General features: G+C 40.3%; 1 long non-coding RNA gene across 2 annotated transcripts in view; it reads right to left on the bottom strand.

The window, feature by feature from the left end:
• LOC110257768 (uncharacterized) overlaps window positions 1–17,855 on the bottom strand; it is a 575,664-nt gene that overhangs the window by 376,502 nt on the left and 181,307 nt on the right. The gene's annotated exons all lie outside the window — the stretch shown is intronic.

Raw genomic sequence — 17,855 nt, 5'->3', positions numbered from 1 at the left:
TTCTCTTTTATCTATTCAGGATGAGTTCTAAACATTGATGGCTTGGAGAATGGATACTGACAGTCTCAGTCACAATATTAATGAGATATATTGGCTAATAGAAACCCTCAAGTTTTATTTTCTTTATCGAGCCCATTAAGATGAAATCCAGCTCTGGCAGTATTCTCTCATTTGAATGGCTGGTGTGGTTTCCTTGATTGAAATGACTGCTCTGTTGAGTTGAATGAATGGCACTGCTAAAAAGTACACTGTCAAATATTGATAGCTAATTAGACGGATTTTATCATAATAGTCAACTGCACTCACACACAAAAAGAAGAGCTATTAAAGATCTTGACAAGAAAATAAACTGAGCCCCAGAACCTCACTGTTTATTCAAAGCTCATTTCTAAGTTTAGCACTCCAAGTAGGAAAATTTATTTTTACAAACCCAGTGAATGATAAACCCAAGGGATTACATATATATAAGAAAAATCAGTATGAAGGTTAAGTCTGTTAGAGAATTCCTCTGATTCTTGACCAACCAGCTTTTTTAGACAGTCTGGATTATTAACAGCCTGCTAAAATTTTTTAGCAATAACCCAAGAAACTGTTTCTAATAAAGAAGTGGTTCAAGGACAAAGAAAAAAATATTGCTGACCCTTGAGGCTAATTTTAAAAATTGTGGATAATCTTTAAGCCCTGATAGACAAAGATTCCACATTGGGTAAAGTGTGGGGCACCAATGCAAAGATAAAGAGTAAAACTAAGGAGTTCCTGCTGTGGCACAGTGGGTTAATGATCGGGCCTGTCTCTGTGAAGGCACCTGTTTGATCCCCAGTCTAGTGCAGTGGGTTAAGGATCTGGCATTGCCACAGCTGTGCCACTTGCAGCTCCCGCTCAGATTCGATCCCTGGCCAGGGAACTTCCATATGCTGCAGGTGTGGCCAAAAAATAAAAAAACAAAGGGTAAAACTGAGCACAAATTAGGAATAAATTAAATTAGCCTGAACATGAGAAGGAGAAAAGAGACGACTAAAGAACTTGAAATGGCCATGGTGTATCCAGCGGAAGAGCAGCCCAGAACTCACAGTAACAAGTTCCAGGGACAGTAATGAGGGCTGGCCAGGGATACCAACACTACAGGTGAGAAAGGGAGTTGGTGGATGGTGAGACTATTTAGTTTCTGTTCTCTTACAATTTGATTCGAGTTTACATACATAATAGCACAGGTAGCTATTACTCTGCCCACTACCCTAGACTGAGAGGAATCAAAAGCAGCAACACTAAGCAATATATTAACTCATGAAGACACCTAGATGGCTCAGGTCGACACTGCTGCTTCCTCACAGATTGACAAATTCTTCTTGGCAAATACTCACAGGTTATTTAGCTAAGTTTTAAGATCCCTTTCTACATTTCTTTATTTACCTTGTTTCTCTTTACTCTGTAGACTTTCCTGCATGCTGACACCTTTTCCTAAGTATAAACAAAGGAATGGAAATGATGCAGTTTAACAAAAAGCTGATGATTGCTTAGTCCATGTGATGAAAGTAAGAGCTATCGTACATAGAATATTAGTATGCTCTAAGAAAATTGCTTTATAATCAAGAAGAGCAAAATATAGCACTGTCTTTGCCCTCATAAAGCTTTCAACCTAACAGGGAGACTCAAATGATCATTTAATAAGCAGTTTCTGTACATCAATAATTGTTCTGAACAGTATACTTGTATTTCTTCATGTACATCTATTCACTTGTACAGATGAACCTGTGAGATGGAAGCTACTATTACATCCATTCGATAGCTGAGGAAAGTGAAACCTATAGAGGTTTAAGTAACTTACAGAGTTCATACAAGTTCCTAGAGTCTGGCTTACAATCTATGCTCTTAACCTCTATGCATGCTACAATGCTCCTTGTAATATCATAAACAGCTATGAAGCAAAATATAATGCCAAGAATGGAAGTATTCTTTGCAACTGACAAACTGAAGAGGGTGTCGCAGAGACACTAGCATGAGGAATAAAAAAGTGAATTTAAATTGGTCCACTTGGGTCACCCTTAACTAATGTCAAAGAGGGGTGACGAAAATGATAGATGTTTTTTCAAGTTCAAAGATCACCCCAATCTCCATCTTTCAGGTATCAAAAACTACTAATGTATTAGAAGAAAGTTCATAAATTATTGAAAATACATTGGCCAAGTTCTTTCAGGTCTTTTAAAAAAGAGCATAGTAACTACATACTGCAACATACTGATCATCCAAGTGATTACATTTATAAAATACTCTGCACAAGAGATTAGACCAGTAGTCATCAATTATAGCCCATGAGTCAAATCCAGCCTGCAGCCTATTTGGGGGGGAGTATTTTTTTATTAATGATTTTTATTTTTCCATTATAGTTGGTTTACAGTGTTTTTTTATTAATGATTTTTATCTTCAGCCTATTTTGTAAAAAAAGTTTTATTGGAGCACAGCCATACTCAGCATTTACATATCATCTATGGCTATGTTTGCACCACTGGCAGAAACCTGATGACCTGCAAAGCTAGAATATTTATTATGTGTCCCTTTACAGAAAATGTTTTCTGACCCCTGCATAGGGGGACTTTAGAATGATGTCCCCCAATTTCACAAAAATTTTTCCTACCCTTATCAGAAATTGTCCCGATAACTCTATTCAGAGGCTTCTATAACATTCAAAATAATGACTAGAGTGTCAACATTCTATTTTCCCAAATCAAGTAAAATCCAATCAAGCCAGATTCATAGCTGCTTGTTCTTTCACAACTTCCTTTCTTTTTTTCAAAGCTGTTCCAAGTTACTGATGCCAAAATAATTATTCATCATTTTCAAGTAGTAAGTACACACAAAGAGTAAGTATTCTCCTGCCAGCTATAAAATTCACTTTAAACAGGACATAGGACCATTCTCTAAAACTTTGTACTCGGGCATTGACCATATGAATGTAAACAGGCACCATGATAGGATGAACAAAAGACATCCAAGAAGGACATATGTTCCCTTTTCCCATTACTCCACTTCAAAATTCCTCCTATATCCTCATCTCCTCACTGTTACCAATCTAGCCAGCATTCTTCTAAGCTCTCTCCTCTGCAAGCCAAATGTGGTGGACTGAATGATTATTAAAATTCATGTTGAAGCTCTATGAGGTCATAAGGGTGGGGTTCTAATCTGATAAGATTGGTGTCCTTTATAAGAAGAGGAAGAGGAGTTTCCACTGTGGCACAGCAAAAACGAATCTGACTAGTAACCATGAGGTTGTGTGTTTGATCCTTGGCCTCACTCAGTGGGTTAAGGATCTGGCATTGCCATGGCTGTGGTGTGGGCTGGCAGCTGTAGCTCCAGTTCGACCCCTAGCCTGGGAACCTCTATATGCTGAGGGTGTGACTCCAAAAAAAAAAAAAAAAAAAAAAAAAAAGGAGACCAAAGCACATCTTCTCAGCCAAGTGTGCACACAAAAATGTTATATGAGAACACTACATGATGCAGGTCTCCCTCTGCAAGCTAAGAAGAGAGCCCTCACCATGAAGCAAAGCACCCAGGACCTTGGACTCTCAGCCTCCCTAACAGTAAGAAAAATCCATTTCTGTTGTTTAGGGCACATAGTCTTTGATATTTTGTTATGGTGGCCTAAACAGGCTAATTCTACATCAAACTTAAACATTACCTAGAGATTACCTTTCAAAAGTAGCACTTCAGACCTGTCACTTTCTCAAGAATACACATTTTGCTGATGTGACTGTCTATTCCTCTTTGAATACAATGCTGTCTGAATTATAGCCTTCGGTCAACATCCAAGGTTTTCCATAATCTCACTACTTTTAACATTAACTATTTCCAAACATTAACAAAAGTTAGGTGTCTTGCTCACTATGCCTGAATACACCTTGCTCGACTCTACAACTCTGCCCTGAAATGTCAAACACATCCTCATCTTTTTTGTCCATATTTGAAATCATTCTTCTTCTTTAGAACTTGAGTCAACTCTGACAGCCTGGACAGATTCCTTCCTCTGAATCAAACCTACTGTTTATATTACTTGTTTTTCACTAAAAATATATTTAAATAAACTAAAATATGTCTTCAAATATTTTTTCAATCCACTAGCAATAGTTACTTAAAACACAAAATAGAAAAATACAGAAAGTTGACTTTTGCTATAATAACAACAAAAAATACTTAACTTAGCTAGAAATATATTCGCCTAAAATATATGGGACCTATAGAATAAAGGAATAATGAAAAACTGAGACAGCCTATTTTACATAAAAACTAAATAAATATATTTCACATATATGACAACTATTTCCAAATTAAGTTATAGGAATGAAATACCAGAATCCTTATATGATAATTTGAATGTTAACAAATATTAGTCCAAAATTTAGCAAGTATAGAAGAGATTTAAACACCTAAAAAAAGTTGGGGTAAAGAAAAAGTTATAGGGGAAATGCCTATACTAAATATTAGACATACAAGTTATAATAGTTAATACAGTATTGTATTGGCACAACAATAAATCAAATAAACAGAATAGCTTATGAATAGATACTAGTCTATAAAAGACTTGTATTTGTTTAGAGAAACATTTTAAGTCAACAGTGAAGATGGATAAAATTGAATATAATGAGAAATATTGACTACAGGAAATAATCAATATACTCATAAAATTAAATTACATGTGAACTACACGGTTAACTCTAAAGCTGAAACCTTAAAAAAAAAAAAAAAGATGAAAATAGGAGTTCTTGTTGTGGCTCAACAATAACGAACGTGACTAGGATCCATGAGGACTTGGGTACAATCCCTGGCCCCACTCAGTGGGTTAAGGATCTGGTATGTATTGCAGTGAGCTGTGGTACAGGTCATAAACACAGCTCAGTTCTCACGTTGCTATGGCTATGGTGTAGGCCAGCTGCTGCAGCTCTGCTTTGACCCCTAGCCTGGGAACTTCTACATGCCGTGGGTACAGCCCTAAAATGCAAAAAAAAAAAAAAAGACAATATTTATTTATGCACTCTGTGTGAAAAAGTCATTTCTAAGCCTAAAAGCAGTGAAATAAATACAACAGATTTGACCGAACAAAAAAGGAAAGCCTCTATACTAAAAATATTAGATCTAAAATTTAAAGGCAAAAATTAAAATCAAATCAGTGAAAAATCTTTGAAGCAACTGTGGCAAAGGCTAACTAACCTTACTCTGTGGGGGCACAAATAGGCAGCATGGTGGTATGAAAACACACCCCAATGTTTTAAGTTTTGGGTTTTTTTTGTTTTTTTTGTTTTTTGTTTTTTGTCTTTTTGCCTTTTCTAGGGCCGCTCCTGTGGCATATGGAGGTTCCCAGGCTAGGGGTCTAATCGGAGCTGTAGCTGCCGGCCTATACCACAGCCACAGCAACACCAGATCCGAGCCACGTCTATTACCTGCATCACAGCTCACGGCAACACTGGATCCTTAACACACTGAGCAAGGCCAGGGATCGAACCCACAACCTCATAGTTCCTAGTTGGATTCATTAGCCACTGACCCACGACGGGAACACCAAAAAACACACACCAGTGTTAACAGGGTTTCATCTCTGCATGTTTTTCTTTCCCTCCTCCATTATGTATGTTTTAAAATTTTGAAAGCTAAAAAAAATTTTTTTTTAAAAAGACTTTTATAATTAGAAACAAGTGACTAGAAGAAAAGAGAAGGAAAATATGTCAGAGAAAGAAACTGCTAAGAAGAATCTGATTAGCAGGGAAAGGTTATTTTTTGTTCAAAATTCACCACAGATTTATTAAAACAGAAGACAAGTGAACCAAAAATGTGTATAAGTGACAGCAAAGGGCTCTCTCCTGGAGTGTAGGTTACTTAATGTCTGACTCTGAAAGGTGCTTTGGTAACAAGTAAAAATTCAAAGAAAAAGAACTTTGGGGAGCTCCCATCCTGGCTCAGCAGAAATGAACCTGACTAGCATTCATGAGGACGCAGGTTTAACCCCTGGTCCCGCTCAGTGGGTTAAGGATCTGCCATTGCTGTGCCTGTGGTGTAGGCCGGCAACTATAACTCCAATTCGACCGCAAGTGTGGCCCTAAAAAGATGAAAAGACAAAAAAAAAAAAAAAAAAAAAAAAAAAAAAAAAAAAGAAAAGAACTTTGGAAAATGCCACAGTAGTATCATCAAGTATAATATACTGCTCAATCAATTATATACTCTTGGTCTGAATAAAATACTATAAGCCAATTGAAAGCTATCTAATTCCATCTCATAGTTTATAAATAGTCACAAAAGTCTACAACTGAATTACTGTGTCAGTATTCACTTTTGGATAATAGATTGATAATGTTTATATGCATTTATATATGTAATCAGGGTAATTTCAGAGGGAGACAATCATATTTTCAATATGGAGTATGAATCAGCAGAAAATCAGAAGTTGGAATCAAGAACTTCTTGTTTGTACCCTGCTTAAAGTAATCTGTGTCAAAAATTACATGCCATTGAATTTCAGGTTTTGCTATAAAGCAAAAACAAAAACAAAAAAAAGAGTAAGAATATACTTTTAAGCTGAGACCTGAAAGACACTCAAAGTTGGCCAAGTTTATATGGAAAAGAGTTAAAGGTAGTGGGGAAAGGCATGTGCTCAGAGGCAATAGAAAACACATTTGGTTGCTGAGAGTGAGGAGGAAAATAGCTGCAAGAGTTGACTCCAGCTAAGGAGTTTGGACTTCTCCTGAGGGTAATGGAAAACCATTTACACAGGAGTGGGAGGGGTGATATAATCAAGTTTCCATATTTCACAAGTCCTCTTGGCTACTATAGAGAGGGCATGGAAAGCCAATGTGTTCAGCTAATAGTTTGCTATAACAAGTCAGATGGTAGTCTAAGCCGGAATATGATGCTGGAGGATGGAGAGACATCAATTTTAGAAATATTTAGGGGCCAGAATCTTTAATACTTCATGATTGGATGTGGAGAGTATAGAGTCTTTGAATAACTATAGAATTTTAAGTCATCAAGTGTATCGTTATAATTTTTTCATAAAATTCCTTTATCCTTTTGATTTTTCATAAAATTCCTCTATCCTTTTGATATGTATAGAATAGATAGTGGTACCACCTCTCAACTCCTGATCCTGGTGATTAGTGTTTTCTCTTCTTTTATCATGAGTCTGGATAGAGGCTTATTAATTTTATTGATCCTCTCCAAAAATATCTTGGTTTCATTGATTTTTCTCTACTTCTCATTTCTACTCTGATCCTTGTTTCTTCTTCTTGGATTCATTGGCTCTTCTTTTTCTATCATTGTCTGTTTTTAATATCAGACTTGCTTCTAAGCTTTATTCCTGGAGACCAGAGCATCTTTTACTCTAAGGTTCATTAATTTTTCTCCATTTCTCAGTACTCTACCCAATGTCCCATGAATTATGAGGTTTTTCTCTCTGGCTGGTGGGAACACTAACTATTCTTGGCCCTGTGTGAGCATCGAGGATTGTTCTCTTGAACCTTTTCCAGTGACTACTTCCACAGCTTTCAATAATTGTCTCACAAGTTAACATGGAGTAGTCAACTGAAGACTAAAAAGGAACTCTCTGGAGCTCTCTATTTGTGCTGCTCCTCTCTCCTCTCCCTCACTCTACTCTGCATCCTCTGGCCTCGTAGAAGACTGGATTGACCATCTCTTTTTTTTTTTTTTTTTGTCTTTTTGTCTTTTGTTGTTGTTGTTGCTATTTCTTGGGCCGCTCCCGCGGCATATGGAGGTTCCCAGGCTAGGGGTTGAATCGGAGCTGTAGCCACCGGCCTACGCCAGAGCCACAGCAACGCGGGATCCGAGCCGCGTCTGCAACCTACACCACAGCTCACGGCAACGCCGGATCGTTAACCCACTGAGCAAGGGCAGGGACCGAACCCGCAACCTCATGGTTCCTAGTCGGATTCGTTAACCACTGCGCCACGACGGGAACTCCCTGGATTGACCATCTCTTAGCAAGTCCTGCATAGCTGTGCACCTCTCTTTGGGATGTATGGGTACACATCACCCCCACTGCACTGAACTCTCAGACAAAACTCAGAAAAAAAACAAATATTCTGATTTTCTCCCCAAGTCGACTGCCTTTGGGGTCAGGAGGGTCCATCCTTGACAGCATGAAAGGAGGGAAGTACCCATCTCAGCACTACTATTGGTAAGATCCGCCTTAGTTAGGGGGTGATGTGAGGTAAGATCCAGAGTTCTTTCCAACTCTAATATTCTATGATTTTATGAACGATGATAAAGCAGTCATTTTTTTTGCTTAAGCCTTTTTTCTAAAAAATTCTATTTTTTTACTAGAGTATAGTTTGCTTTACAGTGTTGTGTCAATTTCTGCTGTACAGCATATTGACCCAGTCATACACATAAATGCATCCTTTTATGATAAAGGAGTCATTTTGAAATACAGTAGGAGAAAAAAAGTAGGGACAACAGACAAAAAAAAAGTTATTGCATCATATTAAAATGAATGGCTAAATGACAGAAATGAGTGAAGGAGGAAGGCAATTGTTTCATTAGCAGTGTAAGATGAGTAAAAGGCATTATATCACTGATGTAGTATAATGTTTTTCACATTTAAGGAGCATCTTAGAAAAGCCAGCAACCTCGACTCAGGGTCATTCTGTGTATCCCCAATGGGCCATAGCACATGCAACATTAATTATAGTCATTAAGGAAGAAGTCTCTAAAATGCCTTCAACATGGGGTCTCTCCCAGCCAAAGCTAAAGACAAAGATCTGACAGTCATTTACATTCCTCTGCTCTTGATTCAGCTTTTGTCTTAACAAGAGGGAAAAAAAATTATAGGGCTGCAACATGTCACCCCTTTGAAGAGTTACTCAGAGGACAGTATCAATACCTACTCCCACTTACTCAAGGCTTTCTTTCTTCTAGGTGACTGATTCGTAATCCCCATGTGTAAAACAGAGCAATGGCTATTATTCTGGAGTTTCTCAAAACTGTGAGAAAACACAGATCAAACTTAGCAGTTTGAAGTTTCAGTATATCAACCAATTTCACTACCTGAGGTAAAGGAGTGGCCCCAGGGGTAGCTCATTCCCAAGTTATCTGTGGAATGCTGTTCACATAAAAATCAACAGAACCAAGTTCAGCTTTCTTCCACTACCACCTTCATTTTGGCCTCATTTGCTGTCTCCAGCTGTGGTGTTTCAAAACCTAATATGGTCATCAGTACTGCCCTTAGAACAGCTAACCAGAACCCTTGCCCCAGGATCTCACTTTAGAGGGACTAGCTCTGGTCATGACCCTCTGTGTAGTATGAGGAATAGGAAGGTCCATGGAGACAGTTCCACTTGAAACCCAATCCTTACCCTGACCTGGGATACAGAGTAACTGGAATTCCCCCAGTCACTTCCTTCAATCAAATCTCCCCAAGGCTGCAGTGCTGCATTGCACATGCCCTAAACCTAAGGGCTTCCTAAGCTGTGGAGGGGTTCTAGCTGGGATGTGCATGGCCCCTCTTTCTAACAGACAAGGCAGGGGTTTTACTCTTCCTCTGTGTGGAGCATACCCTCGCAGAAACCCCAGACAAGAAGCATACCAGCAACCTTAAAAAATGAGTCAAGCTGGTGAAGTCCAAAAGTTAGGTCCCATTTTCATAGGGTGAAGGGAAAACTGGGGAGACCAGCTGGCTTCGCCCCTCCCTGCTACCCTTCCCTCTCCTCCTTTCTCTCCTCCCCCGGGAAGAAGGCTGCTGAATATGGTGCCTCCAACTTCACAAAACCAAAAAGAGGGAACAGCAGACCAGGGAATCCCTGGTCCTTCTTCCCCTCCAGCCACAGTGGCTGAAGTCTCAAACCTAAAAGGAAAATACAATCAACTCCAAAATCTAAATCCATCATCTTTTCAACCACATTTTCCTATCTCTCCTTCTCAGTCAAAGAGACAATCAGGCTCATTGAGCACTTTTGTCCTTAAACACAGAGGCATGGCTGCAGACTAGGGCTATGGGAGGCTGCTGGATTCCAATTAACTTCGCCACTTAACTTTGATTGCTGTGTTACTCTGGATGAACTCGCTGTTTATTACTGAATGGGGGTGAGGATCTCCAAGATTAATGATGGCACTGATTGTAGCTACACAATAGGACCCAGATGTTCCCATACTTATTGCTTCCTCTCGTTGACCCTCTTTTCCTGCAGTTAACTACAGAGAAAACACAAATATGGCCTTTGGGAAACCTGACACAAGACCACAACTACTGAGATAGTATGGGTCTAAACTTTGACTAACATTTTGTCTTATACTCAGATTTCTTAAGTTACATAATACCATAACAGAGATACTGCAAAGGGGAAAAAAGCCACACTGCATCCTTGATAGTGGAAATAGAGAAAAAGCTGAAGACACATTGAACATGTGCAACTGTTTGATACGAAAGCCAAATTTTGATGGAGCATTTACACTCTACTGTACATCAAGTTCATGTATCACAAAATCAGTAACAGAAAATAATCCGTTCTGGAGTTCCCGTTGTGGTGCAGTGGTTAACGAATCCGACTAGGAACCATGAGGTTGCGGGCTCGGTCCCGGCCCTTGCTCAGAGGGTTAATGATCCGGCGTTGCCGTGAGCTGTGGTGTAGGTTGCAGACGCGGCTCGGATCCCACGTTGCTGTGGCTCTGGCGTAGGCCAGTAGCTACAGCTCCGATTAGACCCCTAGCCTGGGAACCTCCATATGCCGCGGGAGTGGCCCAAAGAAATAGCAAAAAGACAAAAAAAGAAAATAATCCGTTCTGAGGGCTCTGCAAAGAACCAACTACATACATATTTCATCCATTTTTAGGCTAATCTTTTTGGTCCGTCATCTCTTTCACAGAACAGAAATGTAATCTATCACTTCCACTGCTCTATTTCCTACCCACCATAGAATTTTGTTTGGGAAATCTTAAAAATAACTCTGGTCTATCTAGATTTGCAACCAGATTTTATTACATCTTATCAAAGTTCTTACAAAACTAACAGCTCAAAGACAATTAAACTTCCCAGTGCACCACAGGGCTAAGGAAGAGGAGAGATGAGTAGTTCTCAACAACTCTGGTCCCTTTCTTCTCCCTGTGTGCCTAGCCCTCTCACAATTAGCCAAGACTGTGATTCATTCTGGCACATGGACTAAGGAGAAGGCAGTGGAAGAGACATGCTTCACTTTGGCTCTGAGGCAGTGAGAAAATCTTACATCACCCTTCTTCGCTGGTGCCTGTTTTTAGCAAATGTGGACCCATATTTAGTGAAGGTGTAGTCACAAGATGGTACCTGCCTGGGTTTCTGAGTCACTGCCTGCCTGGAAGGAAGCTTCCCTGGAGAATCTCTAGATGGGCCTAAGACTTTAAGAAACAAGCCATTGGTGTTGGTTGTTACTGTAGCATTACCTACCCTAGCATAACTAGGATAGGTACATTCACAAAGTCAAGTTATATTAGGGGTGATTTTATAAATGCAATCATTAGACTAAGAGATCACTGAGTTGATTTAATATTATATAAAGCCAAATTTTTGTATTCCTAGTTGCCACAAACTATCTAAATGTATGATAAAATATATGTCATTTGCCTGAAATTTAATTTGAGGGTGTACTAGTTAGAATTACTCTGAGGAACTTCTGGCATCAGACAGCACATCACTAAATCCCTAAATCATATTTTACCAAAAAAGGAAAAAAAAAAAAAAACGGCAAACTCAAAAACAATCTATTTTTCCTGCCCCAGGCACACAAACATATCTTACCTCTTCATACACACATACACACATAGGCACACAGGGTAAGAGATGCATAGTCTACTCTCTGGTTCTTTTCTGAGGTTTATGCTTTTGTAGTCAATTGTTGGCTGGGGGTGCATTCTATCTGAAAGCTCAATTAATTGGGCTGGAGGTTTAAGACAGCTCCCTTGGCAATGGATGGTGAGATCATAGCTGTAGTTGTCAACTGGAGCACCACACTTAGCCTTTCCACAGGGCTTGGACTTGTCATGGGATGGCAGCTGGGTTATGAGAGCGGGTGTCCCAAGAGTAGGTAGTCCAAGAAGCAGGAAGTACATCTAATCTCCTAACTCCTGGGCCCAGAAATTACAATACCATTACTTTAGTCCAAATTTTATAGTCAAATAGTCACAAAGCCCATCCATAGTCAATGGGAATTAACAAAGAACCCATTTTTCAAGGGGAAGAGTATCAAAGAATATGTGGTCATCTTCAATCTGTCACACAGGGCAATGACTTGAACTGAAGGCACTAAACAAAAAGCAAATAGATACTTTTAAACAGGAGATGGATAGGACAGAGTTACACTTGAGAAGGATGACTCCTATAGCAGAGTAAAGATGGATGGGATGGTGGAGGTGATGAGAGGAATGCAGAAGCTCAATTAAGAACAAGTCCACATGAGAAACTCTAAGGGCTTAAAATCCTGAGAGCCTCTATAAAGCTTCAGAGTGGGGAACAAAATCAAGAAAAATTTAGGAGACATAAGTGGAAGGACTTGGTGGCTAATTTGATGTAGGGACAAAAGATGGAAAGAGAGGAGACAAACATCACTAGGTTCATGTCTAAGTTATGTGAAAAAAATGAGAATATAAATTTCCATTATAGGAGTTCTCTTGTGGTGCAGCAGGTTAAAGATCCAGCATTGTCACTGCAGTGGTTTGGGTCACTGCTGTGGTGTGAATTCGATACGTGGCCCATGAACTTCCATGTGCCTCAGGTGTGGCAAAAAAAAAAAAAAAAAAAAAAAAAATTGAGAAAAATAAGGAATGGTGTGGGGCACAAAAAAAGATGAATTATGAATACAATTTTCATTCTAAAGCTCTAAATAAATAAATTTCTGTGAATGGACAAAAAGTAAGTTTGTTTTTAAGGGAACAAACATAAGAACTTGCAATTTTCTATCACTCAGTGCTATCTTCCTGATCTTTTCTCTATTCAGGAAAGTAAGCCTGCATTGTAAAAGGGAGACCTATTTTTCCTTCTCTTAAATTTTATCTACAGAGTATGCCTTGGCAAACTTGTCAAGATTCTATCACCTGGAAGAAATTAAATTTAATCTATCTGCCTACGTTAGAAGAAATGGGAGATTTTATAAACTCTAGGAATTCGATATACAAGATTCAAAACATTCTTCCCCTACAAAGCAGTTTTCACTACTTCCATTTTTCTTTTTTTTTTTTTTTTTTTTGCTATTTCTTTGGACCGCTTCCGCGGCATATGGAGGTTCCCAGGCTAGGGGTCCAATCGGAGCTGTAGCCACCGACCTATGCCAGAGCCACAGCAACGCAGGATCCGAGCCACATCTGCAACCCACACCACAGCTCACGGCAATGCCAGATCGTTAACCCACTGAGCAAGGGCAGGGACCGAACCCGCAACTTCATGGTTCCCAGTCGGATTTGTTAACCACTGCGCCACGACGGGAACTCCACTACTTCCATTTTTCAAAGCCAACTTTCAGGATATAATTAGCTTACTTTTTTTTTTTTTTTTTAAGGGCTGCAGGTGCACCATATGGAAGTTCCCAGGCTAGGGGTCGAATCAGAGCTGCAGCTGCCAGCCTACACCACAGCCACAGCAACACCAGATCCTTAACCCACTGAGCAGGGCCTGGGATCAAACCCTTGTTCTCATGGATACTAGTTGGGTTCATTACCACCTCTGAGCCACAATGGCAACTCCAATTAGCTTACATTTTGATCGCCTACAAGTGATTGGATTGAGCCATTTCAAGTGAGCCCCTACTTGAATTCCCTAGTGCACAGAACTGAAATAAATAATCTCCATCAATATATATTCAGAGAACCCAGTAATCTCCACTCTACAAATGAAACAGAATGCTAGCTCCAGATGCTTCCTCACCCAGCATAAAACCACCGTCACTGCTCCTACCACTAAGCATCACTACTGTCCAAGAACAGCCAATGGCAGATGGGATCAAAGCACACTCACTGACAGCCCTCGCTATTGAGAAAACTCTAAATGAGTTCCCGCCATTGTGCCGCAGGTTAAGAATCCAACTGTTGGAGTTCTCTTTGTGGCTCAGCAGTTAAAGAGCATGACTAGGATCCATGAGGATGCAGCTTCAATCCCTGGCCTTGCTCAGTGGGTTAAGGATTCTGTGCTGAGCTGTAGCATAGGTGGCAGATGTGGCTCATATCCTGCATTGTTGTGGCTGTGGTGTAGGCCAGCAGCTGCAGCTCCAATTGGACCCCTAGCCTGGGAACCTCCATATGCTGCAAGTGTGGCCCTAAAATGCAAAAAAAAAAAAAAAAAAAAAATCCAACTGTAGCAGCTCAAGTCACTGCAGAGGTGCAGGTTCAATCCCCAGCCCAGCATGGTTTAAAGGCTGCTGCAGCTGTAGCTCAGATTGGATCCCTGGCCAGGGAACTTCCATATGCCATGGATATGGCCATGAGGAAAAAAAAACAAACAAACAACTCTAATGATTCAATGTGTCATGGAATGTATCCAGTGACTCTGGGATTATACCCGCACCATGCAATGGAAAATTATTAAAAAACCTATCTTCATAGGATCTTTATTTTTTAAATTAATTTTATTATCAGAGAGTAGCCTCAGACTTCATCTCAGTGTGGAGCATCCCATTAATGTTAGGGAACCAAATTTCTCTCGATCTCATCATCCTTTTAATATTTCTAGTTCCAGGAGTTCCCATCGTGGCTCAGCGGTTAACGAATCCAACTAGGAACCATGAGGTTTCGGGTTTGATCCTTGCCCTTGCTCAGTGGGTTATGGATCCGGCGTTGCTGTGAGCTGTGGTGTAGGCTGCAGACACGGCTCAAATCCCGTGTTGCTGTGGCTGTGGTGCAGGCTGGCAGCTGCAGCTCTGATTCGACCCCTAGCCTGGGAACCTCCATATGCCACAGGAACAGCCCAAGAAATGGCAAAAAGACAAGAAAAAAAAAAAAAAAAGATTTCTAGTTCCATACTGGTATTCCCCACACATGCCACTTCATCATTTATTTCTAGGGGTCACCAAGGAGTGTCTCATATGCACTTATGAACAAGTCCTATCAGTTTACATTTGGCACCATTTCTTTAAGCTCTTGAATGTCCCCGCTTCAGTGGTGACTGCTGAGGTCCCTGCTTGTGATAAAGCTATGTAAAGGTACCTGGCGTCTTCCTGTCACTATGATCATACCACTTCTCACTGGATATATACCATTTCTTACACCCTGTTTGACTTTTATAATCTAATGCCCTGAATGAATTATTACCCAAAGATCATCTCATTCCCTCTTGTAAATGGTCTCCTTCAGACCCATCCCATCTAGCTGCCAGATATACTCAAATAGGTCTCTGGGCCTGGCTTCCATTCCAGGCAAAGATGTCCACAAATATTACTAGCACTTCTCCCAAAACAGGCTCATTGAGCCTCTGAGCCAAAGTGGTATAAACTTTCCAAATGCAATTGTTTACTTATACTTGCTTCCCCCTGTTTCCAAACGTATTCTGAGAGTAACATCAGTGAGATGGCAGACTATGAAGCTCCAGGCCCTCATTCTTCCATGGAAACATTTTTTAACATAACTACAGACTGAGTAAAGCAACTTTCTAAGAGTTCTGGAAACTAGTCAAAGATCTACAGCAACCCAACACCTAATCAAGAAAAAGCCGAATTCGATACGGTTCAAATTTTGTGACATTTCCACTTGCCTTTGTCCCCCCTTCCTCCCAGGCACAGTAGTCAGGAAGAAATAGCTCAGTTCCTGCTACCCTCCTTCAAGCAGGTGTAGAACATCCTTGCAACTTTCTAATCTGTCTGTGGGATTTCGCCCTTTAAAGAAAAGGTTTGTCAACCCCTAATCTAGAAAGGAAAGTGAGTGGAGTCAAAAAGACTAATTAGGATGCTGTAAAGTAAGCCTGGCTTGAGGTCATGTCTAGACTGAGTCGTTGACAAGAATACAAAAGAACTCAATCCAAGAGATAACAAGTGCACAAAAATGTAATGAAATTAAGCCAGACCAGCAGTAATGAGCCACAAAAATAAAGCCACTGCCAAACTGATGCACGGGAGGAAGTACAGGCCAACAGGGAATTTAGGAAGAGAAAGCTGATTCTGGTAAGAGCTCTGGACATGACTGAGCTTGAGGTAGTAGCAAGAAATCCAAGCAGAAATTGTTACCCAAACTAAGTCCAATACAAGTTCTAACACAAGTGTGCCCGATGCACAGTGAGGCCAAACAAACCTGAACATCAGAGTTTGGAGCAGAGAAGGGTTTATTGCAGGTCCAAGCAAGAATAGGCAGCTCATGCTCAAAAAACCCCAAACTCACAATGGTTTTCAGGGAGAGGTTTTTATATGCAAAATGTGGGAAGGCTGCAGGGTGTGTGACTTTCTTCTGACTGGTGGTGGTGAGCAAACAGGGCAGGGTGATGCTCCAGCAATCTTGTGCTCAGCCTGAAGCTACCATCCTCCACAGGGGTGGGGGCCTTAGTTCCTGCAGAAGAGCTCAGAGATGTTGTTACGTGTATCCCTTGAGGAGCAATCAGGACCCTGCCCCAAGGCTGCACTATTGTCTCTTGACGGCTCCTCCCTTGTCTCTGCATCCCCTCCCTTCCCTGATTAGCAACTATTTAAAACTGCCCTTTGGAACTCAGGGTAGGTCAAAGAGGCTAAATGAAGCCTATTTCCTACAAACAAGAAACAGGGGACACAAAGGCTTTCGTCCCACGAGACCCCCACAGGGTCCTGCTCAGTTTCTAAATCAGACCAGAGGACAATCTTTAAACTCTAGGTTAGAGAGTCATCAACACAAAGATGACTGCAAGAACGCCATGGAGAGATGATGAGCTGTGTAGGAAAAGAAAAAAAAAAAATACAACACCGGAAGAGAAGAGCCAAAGGGCAGAACTGTAAAGGCAACAAAGATCTACATTTAATGACCAGATGTGATACTTTCTATCATTCGCCAAATGCCAGTATCACTAAACAAACATTTATCTCTTCCCCCCACCCCCTGTTTAATTTCCCAACATTGGAAATGCATTCTCACTTTATATGCTCTTTTTAAAATCTTTATTGAATGTGCAGCAGGTACAAAACATGTGTCAGGTGGTATAGAGCTACAGGAAAGGGCCTGATTCCTGTGCTCAAAGTTTCTAACTTACTGGGGAAGGGAATGAAAGTGCAAAGAATAGTGACATTGAATGACAATTTGGGGAAGAATGAGGATGGGACAGGCCTAAGAAGTAACCGATCTCCAAGTTACACATTAAAATACAAAACTTATATACATAATTCATGTGGGTTATTTTAAAAAATCGCCTTTTACTGCTCTACAGTCACTCGAGAAAGTGCTCCTGAACCTAGAGGGATGGAAATGATAGCTTTTAAATCTTACTCATCTATTGTCCACCACTGAACATTGTCGGCATTAAGTATTTCCAAAGGGGTACCATGGTAACATCAATACACTTGCCTCTGACCTATGATTACCCTGCTCTCTGCACAACATTCTCTATGAATCATTTTTTCAGCACTGCTCTCCTTGACAAAACCTGCTGTCCACTGTGCTACTTATACATGGAGAAATGTAAATTTATCAATAAAACCTCCTAGACAGATTCCTTCTAACCTATCAAAAAATCAGGACCTTAAGGCATCAAAGCTCTCTCCAGCTGTGCTCTTTTTCTGCAAGGTAATGGCGAACTGCAACACAATCAGAGAAGCATTTTTCCTCCGCACTGGCTTTTAATCACATCATTTTATAATGTAAATAGCAAAAGTGGCTTACACTGACTCTGAGGCCATGGAATCCCCCCAGGGGTCTCCATATTTCTACTAGCCAAACTCTAATAACACCCAAGGGTA

The sequence above is a fragment of the Sus scrofa genome, chromosome X (assembly GCF_054392235.1).
Source record: "Sus scrofa isolate SSC_HxYL_T2T_F1_AM1 chromosome X, Sscrofa_HxYL_maternal_Yorkshire_Landrace_v2.0, whole genome shotgun sequence".
Taxonomy (NCBI): domain Eukaryota; kingdom Metazoa; phylum Chordata; class Mammalia; order Artiodactyla; family Suidae; genus Sus; species Sus scrofa.
The sequence above is the reverse complement of the archived record's forward strand: the minus strand, read 5'-3'. Positions and strand labels throughout refer to the sequence as shown.